At 48.2% G+C, this 12,432-nt stretch overlaps 1 pseudogene across 1 annotated transcript; it reads right to left on the bottom strand.

Moving 5' to 3' along the window:
- Nucleotides 1-4,019: 4,019 nt before the first annotated feature.
- On the bottom strand, nucleotides 4,020-4,575 carry LOC308523671 (ferritin heavy chain-like; annotated as a pseudogene). The gene has a single exon. The product of its transcript is annotated as a ferritin heavy chain-like (transcript).
- Nucleotides 4,576-12,432: the final 7,857 nt, after the last annotated feature.

Below are 12,432 nucleotides of genomic sequence, written 5' to 3'. Positions count from 1 at the left end.
TCATATGCGTTAACTGCTCACTGTTATTTTGGGGAGAACGTGGTGTTGAGGTCTCGGGGGTAGGGCATTCAGGGGGGACTTTCACACGTTACCCTCTATCTTTCTGGATTATTTATTTATTGGTTTAATCAACAGGGGGAACCTGTTAATGTATTACTTGGGTATCTTAAATTTAAATACGGAGGCTGTGAAACTGAAGGCATGAAAAGCCAGCCTTGTAAATAACCCGGGCACCTCGGGTCCTTCCTCTCCGCAAATGGGCTAGTAAACCCTTTGATCTACCAATTGCACTCGGAGAGATGCGCCCTTCAGAATTACTCACACATGTGTGAAATGATGTCCGACTAAGATTAGTCAAGGGAGCGCTGTTTGTAATAGCAGAAGATCAAAGAGAGCCCACAGGCCCATCAGTTGGGACCGGTTAAATAGATTAAGGTACACTTACAGTGGAGCACTACGTAGCCATAGAAAAGATTGATGAGCTCTGTAGTATTGAGATGGAACAATGGCCCAAATCAAGGGGCCCTGCAAGGAAGGCGAGCCAAACAGCCTATCAGGCATCTTCGCATGGTGTAGCGAGGGAGGGAGTCGGAGGATGTGTTTATATTGGCTTCTGGCTCACCGCACATCTCCGAATGTTAGACGGAAGGAGCTGGTGGTCACGAGGAGCCGGGAAACGGGCTGCGGGACGGTCCTTAAGGGACTTCTCATTGTTTGTTGGACTTTGTGATTGCAAACTGCTTGGCCGCATTACCTATTCACAACAAAACCAACAGCAGCCCCTAGGGTTCTGTTATTCCTCTGAGAATCCTCACTCCTGAGAACTACATCTGGGGAACTCATTGTAGCCTCATAACCAGGGGCCGGGCTGGTTCCCATGAATAGAAGGCTGCTTTTCATGGAAGGACAGGGGCATTCTCCATCCTAAGGGGACACGCACTCCCCCCGCCCCACCCCCACCCCCCGCCCCAATGCTGCCTTTATTGCTGTTTTGTCCTTTGCTGTCTCATTTTATGTGGCGCAGCCTTTCCCCCCTAAAGGTCCCACCAGTTTTCTTTACAGAGAATATGCAAAATAAACAAATTCTGTGATTTGGGCCCTGGCCAGGTAGCTCAGTGGGTTAGAGCATCGTCCTGATACTCCACAGGTTTCGGGTTTGATCCCTGAGCAGGGCACACACAAGAGTCAACCAGTGAATGCACGCATAAGTAGAACCACAAAGCAATGCTTCTCTCTCCCTTCCTCTCTCTCTCTCTAAAATCAACACATTTTAAAAATTTTCTGTAATTTTGCTTTTAAACCATCTACTGTCACATTTAAAACATTTTTTATTTTAAGATGGAAATAATGAATAGGAAATAGTTGGTTTCATCCTCTCTCCCTCCCTCCCCCAACGACTGAAATGAAAGGGAACAGGAAGAGCAGATAAGGAAAAGAGGTCAAAATCAGAACATCTCATGTGTCTCCAGGGCTGTCAGCCACAGTCCCAACACCTGGGAAATAGAGTGTTTGAAAAGATGCCGCGTACTTGTTGTAAAAACCTAAATTGTTTACATAGCCTAGAAGCCAGAAATACCTTGTTTCCTAGCTATTTTCTTATCTCCCTCATGCTTTCCTGAGATCTGAATTATGCTTGAGAAGAAGAAGCAAGGAAAACAAGATAGAAAATCATACTTGCTTCCGTCAATATAACCAACTGAGGAAGACTTCCCAGAAGGGGCGTCATTCACGGAGTCCCAGTGCACAGAGGGAATCGCCAAACAAAGGCCTTTTGTGAAGGGATCAGTTCTGAGCCACCATTACTTAGCATACAATGGGCCAGCTTAATAAAGGCGGCTTCCTAGGGCCCTGATGGCCATCCTGGAGCACCAAGGAGGGGGGCGAGGGAGGAAGGGAGGGAGAGGGAGGGGGAGAGAGAAGAAAGGAACATCTGGAATGTTCCAAACTATCTTCCCAGTTAGCATTCGTGAAAGCATGAAAGGCTTATCAGCCTGAGTCCCACCCAGTTTTCAAAATAAGAAGCTTCTGTTATTTTCTTGTGTATCTGTTATTGGTCACGAGTCCAATGAATGTTTCAATGAATATTTCAGTGAATGTCTCATTGTCATGTGAAATGATCAGGTATAATAAACAGCCCTTTAAATTTTGCTATATACTAGTATGTTACTATATATGTTATATATGATACTACATATATTAACTATACTATGTATATTAACTATATTAATATAAATATATTACTATATATAAAATATATTTTACTATATAATATTATATAACATAGTCTATGTAAACATATTTTCTATATAATTTATACATGCAATTTTTGAAACGTTCAAAATTAAATGTGCAATTACTGATTTGTTACGAATAGAATAGTTTGCTCTTGGGATTGAAAAAGTCCTAAAAGCTAAGTTCAGTTCCGTGGCAGGTGACAGCATGATACATTTTGTAGCCATTTATGAATTCCATATTTTTCTTTGGATCGAGCAGAGCTCATAGGCCCTTGAGTCTAGAGCCCCAGAAGCCTGTAAAAATATCCTTGGAGGTTTAAGCAAAGCCACCCTCAGCGTTCTCTGACCCCACCTGCTGTCCACTTCCATTTGCCAGTTATCATTTCTGATTTCCCTTGTAGCTGAGGAGGTGAGGGCGAGGCTCAGAGGGGTGGGGCTTGTGTCCAGGTGTGGCAATTAATCTTCAAATATTTCTTAATCTTCCCCTCTATGCAAACACACTGGATGCAAATCCTCTATGTGATAAAAAGAAATGTTATCACAAAAATCCCTTTAGGACATTGCAAATGAATATGGTAGATTAGGTTCACAGGCTGTACTCTTACAAGAGAAGATTCTTGACTCCTAGGCATTATAAGAAAAATGCAAATATAAATCACTATGAGATATCCTTTTTTTTTCATTTATCAGATTAGCAGATATCAAAGTGTGATAACACTGTCTTTGCAAGGCGTGGGGCAGCAGAACCTCGCATACCTGGCCTGGCCTCCTGGGTGGGAGTGAAAATTGGTTCTACCCCCTTGGGGGGCATTTGCCAACATTCACTAAAGTAAAAGCTGTACATGTCCTTTGGCCTATTATTCTGCTGGAAATTCACAGAAAGTACGGACTGAACACGGGACAAATGATGTATGTTCAAGGAAATACATTGCAGCCTCCTATGTAAAAGCTAAATAATGGAAACAACCAAAATGTCCATTAGGGGAAGCTGTCCAAATAAGTGATGGCCATCCAGAATACGGCATTGTATTGCTGCAGCTGGAGGCAGCTGTGTTTATACTGACATGGAATATTGTGCGTGTGGTAGAGAGAAATGAAGAAGCAAGCTGCCAAACCGTGATCTGGATGCTACCCATTCAGCTGAGTGGAAAAAAAATACTAGGCTGAACCGTGTGAAAGTACCAATCAGTATTAGTCCATTTTTGACATGTAGACATAACAATTTTATATAATTCAATATATACACACACACACATACGCACACACACACATTTACTTAAACTTTTTTGGGGGTAGGAGGTACAAATTAGTTTATTTGAAGGAATGGTACAAATGAAAGACATGAGTGGATGATTTGGTACAAGTTATCTAAAATAATAAAAGCATAATATGCTAATTAGACCAGACAGCTGAATGACCTTCCCGACGAAGCTGGGGCTACAAGGGCTGAGCTGCTTGCATGATTTTTGTGCATCGGGCCTCTAGTCCTATATAATAGAAGTCTATTATGCAAATTGAATGGTGGAATGACCAGTCGCTATGACATGCATTGACCATCAGGGGGCAGATGCTCAACGCAGGAGGTTCCCCCAGCCTGCAGGCCCCAGGCCAGCCAAGGTGGGTGCCAGTGCCCCGCTGATTGCCCCGCTGGTCACACCACAGATTGGCCCTGATCGCCTGTCAGGCCTAGGGACCCTACCCATGCACAGATTTCGTGTACCAGGCCTCTAGTAGAAAAGATAAAGGTAACTGCAACATGCACATACTGCTCTGGTGACCAGGATGTCACCCCCGTGCATACGGGAAGCCAGCCCGAGGCTTAGCTCTCCTTGCTGTCTCCCAGGATATGCTTGCCATGCCGGTTTCAGGTGCCCCCAACCTGTGCCTATTAGTTTCGTGATTACCTGATTCTCTGATGGATTTCACCTGCTCATTCAGGTAGTGCGTCTCAGTGAAGTCACACAAATGAGGGTCCTTTTTGTCAGTGGCCAATGTGTGCAATTCCAGTAATGACTGATTCACACTCTTTTCCAAGTGTAATGCACACCCCACAGCACTCAGCCCATTCTCCCAGCTCTCGGGTCTGGTTTCTTGACATCCTGAAGGAAGATTCAGCCACCTCGGTGGTCCTGCAGCTTCATCAGTTTCTCAGCATGTTCCCTCTCCTCATGAGATTGGTGAAGAAAATACTTGGCAAAGTTCTTCAAAGCCACATCGTCACCGTCAACGTACTAAGACATGGACAGGTAGACGTAGGAAGCATAGAGCTCTAGGTTGGTCTGGCTGTTGATGGCGGCCTCCAGTCCTGGTAGCAGTTCTCACACACTTGGGAGGTGGACATGGTCACTGCGGTCATCACCGTCATCTGGATGGGTGGCGGAGGAGAGGCGTGGCTTCAGGGGAGAGGCGACTGTGGGCGCTAGAGCCATGGCAGGGGCCTGGAGGTGCTCCCAGGGCACTGTGAAGAGGCTGGGTCTCAACTACTGCCTGGGATGGGGATTGAGTGCCCAGTTCCATCCAAACACTGTAGAAGCAGGAATCCCCTGGGACTCTTGGTGAGGACTCTAAACTTTTATCATTGAGAGACCTGTAGATTCATATGCAGTGTTTTCAGTGGTTAGATTGTTGGCCTGTGCATCAAAGTGTCTCTGGTTCAATTCCCGGTCAAGGGCACATGTCTGGGTTGTAGGTTCAACTGATCCCAGCCCACCCTACACCCCCTCCCCGCACTCCATGAAGGCAACCAATCAATCAATGCCTCTCTCACATTGATGTTCCTCTTTCTCTTCCCTCCCTTCTTCACTCCCACTCTCTGTAGAAATCAATAAAAAAAAAATCCTTGGGCGAGGATTAACAAACAAACAAACAAACAAACAAAAGAAATAATACAGAGAGCCTATGTACTCCTTATCTAGTTCCCATAATGGTAGTATGTCACAAGGTTTAGTACAATGTCACAGCCAGGATGCCGACACTGATACAACCAAGACACAGGCTATTTCCGTCACCACCAGGGTTCCTCCTGTTGCCCATTCATAGTCAAACCCCTTTCCCACCCTTCACTCTGCCCCTGACCCTTGGCAACCACCCCACTATTCTCTATCTCCAGAGTTTGGTCATTTCAAGACTGTTACATCAGTGGAATCACATGGTATGTAATCTTTTGGGACTGGCTCTTTTTCACGTATATCAGCTCTGGTCCATCCAGGTTGCTGAGTGTATCAACAGTTTGTTCCTTTTGATCGCTGAGTCCTACCCTGAATGTGCATATACCCAGTTTTACCAGCCACCTGCTGAGGAGCGTCTGTGTGGTTTCCAGTTTGAGCCTATAGTGAGTAGAGCTGCTGTCAAGTTTCATGCATTTTAAAAAATTTATTGATTTTTAGAGAGAGGAAAAGAGAGAAACATTGTTGTTTTTTTAAATATATTTTTATTGATTTCAGAGAGGAAGGGAGAGGGAGAGAGAAAGAGAAATATCAATGATGAGAGAGAATAATTGATTGGCTGCCTCCTGCACTCCCCCTACTAGGGACTGAGTCCAAAACCCAGGCATATGCCCTTGACTGGAATAGAACCCAGGGCCCTTCAGTCAGCAGGCTGATGCTCTATCCACTGAGCCAACCAGCTAGGGCAACATTGGTTTGTTGTTCCACTTATTTATGTATTCATTGGCTGACTATTTTTTTTAAAGGAAGGTAATTTTATATACACACACACACACACACACACACACACATATACACACACACTAGAGGCCTGGTGCATGAAATTTGTGCACTGCAGGGGCTGTCCCTCAGCCCAGCCCGCACCCTCTCCAATCTGGGACCCCCTCGGGGGGTATCCGACTGCTGGTTTAGGCCCAATCCCTGTGGCCTGATTGCCCCTAACTGCCCTCCGCCTGCTGGCCTGATCACCCCCTAACTGCTCCCCCCTGCCGGCCTGATTGCCCCTAACCGCCTCTGCCTCGACCCCTGCCACTGTGGCTTTGTCCGGAAGGACATCCGGAAGATGTCCGGTATAATGCATATAGTACCCTTTTATTAGAATCTAATAATTAGATAATGCAATTAACCTATATAATAAAAGGCTAATATGCAAATTGACTGAACAGTGGAACGACTGGTTGCTATGACGTGCACTAACCACTAGGGGGCAGACGCTTAATGCAGGAGCTGCCCCCTGGTGGTCAGTGTGCTCCCACAGGGGGAGCACCGCTCAGCCAGAAGCCCGGCTCACGGCTGGTGAGCACAGCCGTGGTGGTGGGAGCCTCTGCCACTTCCATGGCAGCACTAAGGATGTTTGACTGCTGGTTTAGGCCCACTCCCCATGGGGAACGGGCCTAAACTGTCAGTCACACATCCCCTGAGGGCTCCCAGACTGCGAGAGGATGCAGGCCAGGCTGAGGGCCCCCCCTCCCCTGAGTGTATTGCATGCACTGGGCCTCTAGTTGATAATAAATAATTATTGACCTTTGTCCAATATGTCCCAGTTATCGCACCGAGCACTTTACATTCATTCTCACTGGGACTCAAACAAATCCTAGAAGACTATGCTGTTAGTAGCCCGGCCGGCGTGGCTCAGTGGTTGAGTATCAGCCTATGAACCAGGAAGTCATGGTTCGATTCCCAGTCAGGAAACATGTCCGGGTTGTGGGCTCAATCCCCAGTAGGGGGCATGCAAGAGGCAGCCAATCAATGATTCTCATCGTTTATATTTCTATCTCTCCCTCTCTAAAATCAATAAAAATATATTTTAAAAAAGAATATGCTGTTAGTATAATTCACCTTTTACAACTTTTTAAAAAAAGATTTATTTACTTATTTCAGAGAGAGGAAGGGAGAGGGAGAGGAAGGGAGACGAATAGAAATATCAATAAGAGAGAATCATCAATCAGCTGCCTCCCACAGCCTGGGCATTTGCCACTGAACCACACTGGCCGGGCCCGTTTTATAACTTCAGGCCATGAAGCCTCCAAGTGGTGAGGTGCCCTGAAAGGTCACGGAGCCGTAGGGAAGACGGATGGGATTCTGAGTCCTAGAGCGCTAGAGGGGCTGTCCTTAAACCTTGTCAGGCTTCAGAGATGCCCTTGGAAATGAGACCTAAAGGGTGTTCACAAAACTAAGTATTTGTGCTGGGACAACTGGCTATCCACAGGCAAACAGGTGGATCTTTTCTTCACACCATATACAAAAGTTAACTCAACATGTACCAGTGAGCTAAACATAAGCGCTAACCCCATAAGAATCTTAGGAGCAGACCTGGGGGTCAATCTTCGCGACCAAGGAGGGAGCAGTCAGCCCCGGGGCCTCAGAGGCACCACAGAACTGGCCGGCTCTGTCCATTCCATCCAGGACCCGGTTCTGAGGGGGAAGCCGGTCCATTGGCCTTTGCCAACAAACAAGACAGAAGGCTGTGGGGCCCAGGAACTGCCCAGGCGTCCAGGCGTGGGCAGAAGCAGCTGTGACAGCCGAGCCTCGCAGGCCGCCCCTGCCAGCTGCCTGCTCTCACCAGGGCTCTGGCAGGATGGAGCGAACGCTGGCCCTGGATGACAATCAGACATCCGATCAGAGACTGTTTAGATGGGACAGAGGACACAGTTTAACAGCCCAGAGCGGTGGAATTATCACAGAGTGGCATAAAAGAAGCAAAATTATTCCCGCGAAACCATGAAGGAATTTTATTGCCCAGTGACGTTATAAATCAACTTCTCTGTAAATGCAATAAAACAATTGTTTAGTCTGCATGATTCATACCACAAACCTTAGCATTCTGGGTTTTGATCTTATTGCCGCAATAAACTGTCTAGACAGCAATTAACAAACTGTTTTGCCCTCAGATGTTTGGAGGCCGGTACCTCGGCAATCGGCAATCACGAATCAGGGGCTTCTTCCTGGCTCCGATTAATGATCAGGTTGGGGTGATGGGAAAAGCCCGAAATCTTGTCGGAAGTAGCCTCCTAGACACGGCCTCCTCTCCCCAGCTCCATGCTTCACCAGCTCATGCTGGCTTATAACTGGCAGGGAATCCAAACGTTCAGCTCTTTCTTAAGCCTCGACTCGGATGGCAGCGTCCCTGTAGAAAGCGGCTGCCAGCATGAGCTTTAGAAGCTCGCAACACAGAGAGTCTAAGCTGGACACCAAGGATCCTGAGGCCAGAGAAACAGACTGTATTTGACAGTGACCATCTCTTCCTTCCGAGGGCTCCCTAGGGGGTGCCCCACCCACAGGCGACCTCAGTCAGTCTTCGCACGGTCCCATAGGGTGCAGCTGAGGCTGCCCAACCTCTGAAAGGGAAGCCACTTTCCCAAGGGGCCAGCGCTGGTGGGAAAAGGCTGGGAACGAGTTCTATTGGATCCTGAGCCCTCCTTTTCCCACCAGGCCACATCTAAACCCACGGAGAAGGAACACGACAGGTTCTAAAGACTCCGCATTTAAAACCCCCAGCACAGAGCTCCCATTTAGTTGGCTGCTCTATCACATGCACGGCTTTCAAGCTGAGGGATGAAGGTCCCTGTGCGCATGGAGAGGGGTGCGGCTGCAGCGTTAATGGTGAGGGAGAAAGACTGGAAACCAACTACACGTCCATCAACAGGGAACTAGACAGTGATGCTGTGGGAGAGACCCAAACCAGAGAGCTATTCTGCCGTAGTTAAGGAGAAAGGGCAGGTCTATCTGAACTGACATCTGTTACTGGGCGACTAGAGCAAGTTGTAAGACAAAACACAGAAAACGTACACCAATGCCGTATATTCTTTACAGACGCATATTTACACATGGACGTGCATGGAGGAAGTCCTGGAGGCCTCGTTTCCATTGGGGAAGGGGACAAAAAGAAATTGGGAAGTAGATCATCGAAGAGGGCTTCAGCCTTATCTGTAATGTTTTAGCTTTTTGCAAAGAATATGCTCCTTCTTCCTTCCTACCTAACTTTCATATACCTATCCAATCATCTACCTGTCCTTCTGTGCATTCATCCATGCACTCATCATCCATCCATCCATCCATCCATCCTCCCTTCATCTACCTACTCACTCATTCAGGCCACCCTTGCCGGGTACTCTATGCCAGATTGCTGAGATTACAGAAACAAATAGAACATAACTTCTGACTCCATGGAGATCCCAGTTTAGTTGGAAAGAAAATCAGGCCTCAGGCGGCAGGAAGTATTTAACCCTGAAGAGAACAGAGAGAGAAAACCTGGGAAAATGTTTGGCTTCTGTCCCAGCCCTAGAGGTGGTTTAGGAAGATACGTGACACCCACTCACCTCCCGGGCTCAGGCTCAGGGAAGGCAGAGGCTTGATCAACATCAGCAACAGTGTGAGGCTGCACCTTTGGACAAATGCCCCCACCAAGCGGAGAACATAAGTGGGGCTCAAGGGTGACAGTCTGTCACACTCTTCTAAACAAAAAGGGCTGCTCTGGCTTCTTCCCCATCTTTTCCGCCCTTCCTTCTGCCCACCCCACCCCCTCCATTTTTACCAAATGCTGTTGACCTGGGAGGAGACTGCGCAGGCCACGCTGGGGATGGCTGCCTTGTTTACAGAGAAAACAGACTCCAGGGAGTCCCAGGGTGTGTAAAGGAAGCTCTCCCAGGAAGGAATTCCAGGTTTCCCTTCTGCGGGGAGAGCAGCGGGGCGGGGGCTGTCCTGTCCAGAGAAACCGCCTTTTAAATGTCCCTCCTGGCGACAACTCGCCTGCAGAGGAGGAGTTCATCCACAGTCTTTGGCCTTGGCGCCAGGAGCTGCCGTTTTTCAACCCAGCCCTTAACTGGGCCTGGACAGTGGTCGCCAATCCTGTTCTGTGAGGCTTCCCTCACTGGTCTGACTCAGGCCTCATCCTGTCTCCATGGTGAAGGCGCATCTCATCTTTGAGAGTAACATTGAGCCTTCTCAGCCTTACTCCAGTGACCCCAGGGCTGTCTCATTGTCAGCTTACTTCTCAGTGGGCAGAGCATGAAAGGTTGATTCTAGTTTGGGGGAGGTAATGGCGGAATGTGAAAGCCAGACAGTAACGGGGAACCTTCTTCCTTTCTGATCTCAGCCTGAGGTTGCGATGGTCAAGAGCAGGGCACCTGGAGTTGGACCCTTGTGTTTCTACCTGATCTTGGACAAAGTGCGCCCTGGTTTCCTTATCGCTAAACTGGGGGAAAGACGTGTCTAATGACAAGCGTTCTTCCAGAGTCACGTTCACACATCCATGCGATCACTGCCCACTTATCGCCTACCCTTTGGGCTGCATGCTGGGGCTCAAGGGTTTACCAACAAGGTCTCCCCCAGGAGCTGTAGGCTGCTGTCCTGTTGAAGGTGACATGTGGGGACAGATGACAGATCCGTACACAAATAATAAAGGAGATGATGTTGGCCAGCAATAAGTGCATCGAAGAAATTGCGATAGACAGTGACTCAGGGGAAGGGTAGCATTTTCACCGAGGTGGTCAGGGAAGGCTTCCTGGAGGAGGTTGCAGTTGAGCAAAACTGAATAATGAAGAACAGGCCATGGGAACATCTGGGGGAAGACAAGTTGTGACAACAGCAATCACTGAGCCCTGGGGAGCAAATAAATGGGGGTAGGAGCTCTGCAGAGAAGCCCAGGGTGATCAGAACCACATTGGAGAAGGCCTCTTTGGTACAAGAGAGGGAAGGGAAGGCATTGGCAAGTTTTCTGTCGATGTTCAGATGGGCAAGGTTTTTTTGTTTTTTATTTCTTAATAACCCCATTACAATTACGAGATTAAAAATTAGGTGACTTTTACATAATCTCACAAACCATAGCACACAGGAAGCAAACTGTATTGTTTTAAAGTCTCTCTCCATGTCAAACTTCAATATGGTTTTGGTTAAAGTGGACTTTTTATTTCAATCAAAATACAATACTTACACTATTTAACTTTAGCTGGTCCAATGACATGAAAAGAATGTATTCCTAAGAATTATATGAATGAAATCTATATTTGAAAAGCTACTAACTGACATTATAACACCATTTCACTTAAATATGGGCCATGATAGCACCAGCTGAATAACAGCAGTTAGACCAGCCGTGGGCAAACTACGGCCCGCGGGCCAGATCCGGCCCTTTGAAATGAATAAAACTAAAAAAAAAAAGACCGTACCCTTTTATGTAATGATGTTTACTTTGAATTTATATTAGTTCACACAAACACTCCATCCATGCTTTTGTTCCGGCCCTCCGGTCCAGTTTAAGAACCCATCGTGGCCCTCGAGTCAAAAAGTTTGCTCACCCCTGAGTTAGACTGTAAAGACTGGAAGAGATAAACCAAAATTGCTTGCGTAGAGAGAAACCCAGCCACAGGCCTTGCCATGGTGGTGGGTGCTCATGCCCAGCGGCTCTGGAAGATGAATGAAACCCGCATGGACCCTTGAGCCCTGAGTCTTCCCAGCGTGACCTCCCTCCTGGGGGACCTGGTGCCCCAGGGGATCCCCTGGTGCTTTGGACCTTCGTGGCTGTGCAGGGAACATCGTAGCAAAATGCCCACTTGGCAAAGGCTTGGATGTGAACTAGGCGTTAGGCAGCACCTGTCTGATGTGATCGTACTTTCTTAGCCATTGAGCCTCTCTCGGCCCACAGAGCTGCCATCACCTTTCTGGAGCTTTTCCTCAGGGAAGAGCACCTGCTATTGGCAGCAGACGGTGCCTTCTCCACTCCTCCTCCACCTTCCGGGAGGCTGCGCTTCTGGTGGTGCAGCCCTGTCGCTGCACACCTGACATCCGCTCGCTGCACACCTGACAGCCGCTCGTTGCACACCTGACATCCGCTCGCTGCACACCTGACAGCCGCTCGCTGCACACCTGACAGCCGCTCGCTCTCCCGCGTGTCCCAGAGGCGGCTGCCTTTCTCCTGATGTGGTTCCCCGGCTTCGAAGGGGCGGCCGGGCTCCCAGCCTCTCTGCTGGGCTGTGCTCAGACTGTGACGACCCCTGGTCTGTGAGAGGCGGGCACTTTGTCCTGTGAGCACGTTGCTCAGTGCATTTTCTTCTCTCAGTTTTCTGGGCACTTTCCCTTTTTCTCTTTCAAACACTTTCAAGTTCGGAGCCAAATGAGACTGCAGATCGGCTTCCGAAGGAGCGGCTGGGTGATGCCCACTCCCTGCGTCTCTCCCTCTGCCTCCAAGGTGCGGCCGCCCCGGGACCTTCTGCCTGGAGTGGGGGCACCTGCACGCTTCCACCAGGGAGAGCGAG

The sequence above is a fragment of the Myotis nattereri genome (genome assembly GCF_964212035.1).
Source record: "Myotis nattereri genome assembly, chromosome: 8".
NCBI lineage: Eukaryota > Metazoa > Chordata > Mammalia > Chiroptera > Vespertilionidae > Myotis > Myotis nattereri.
This window is presented reverse-complemented; position numbering and strand designations above follow the sequence as displayed.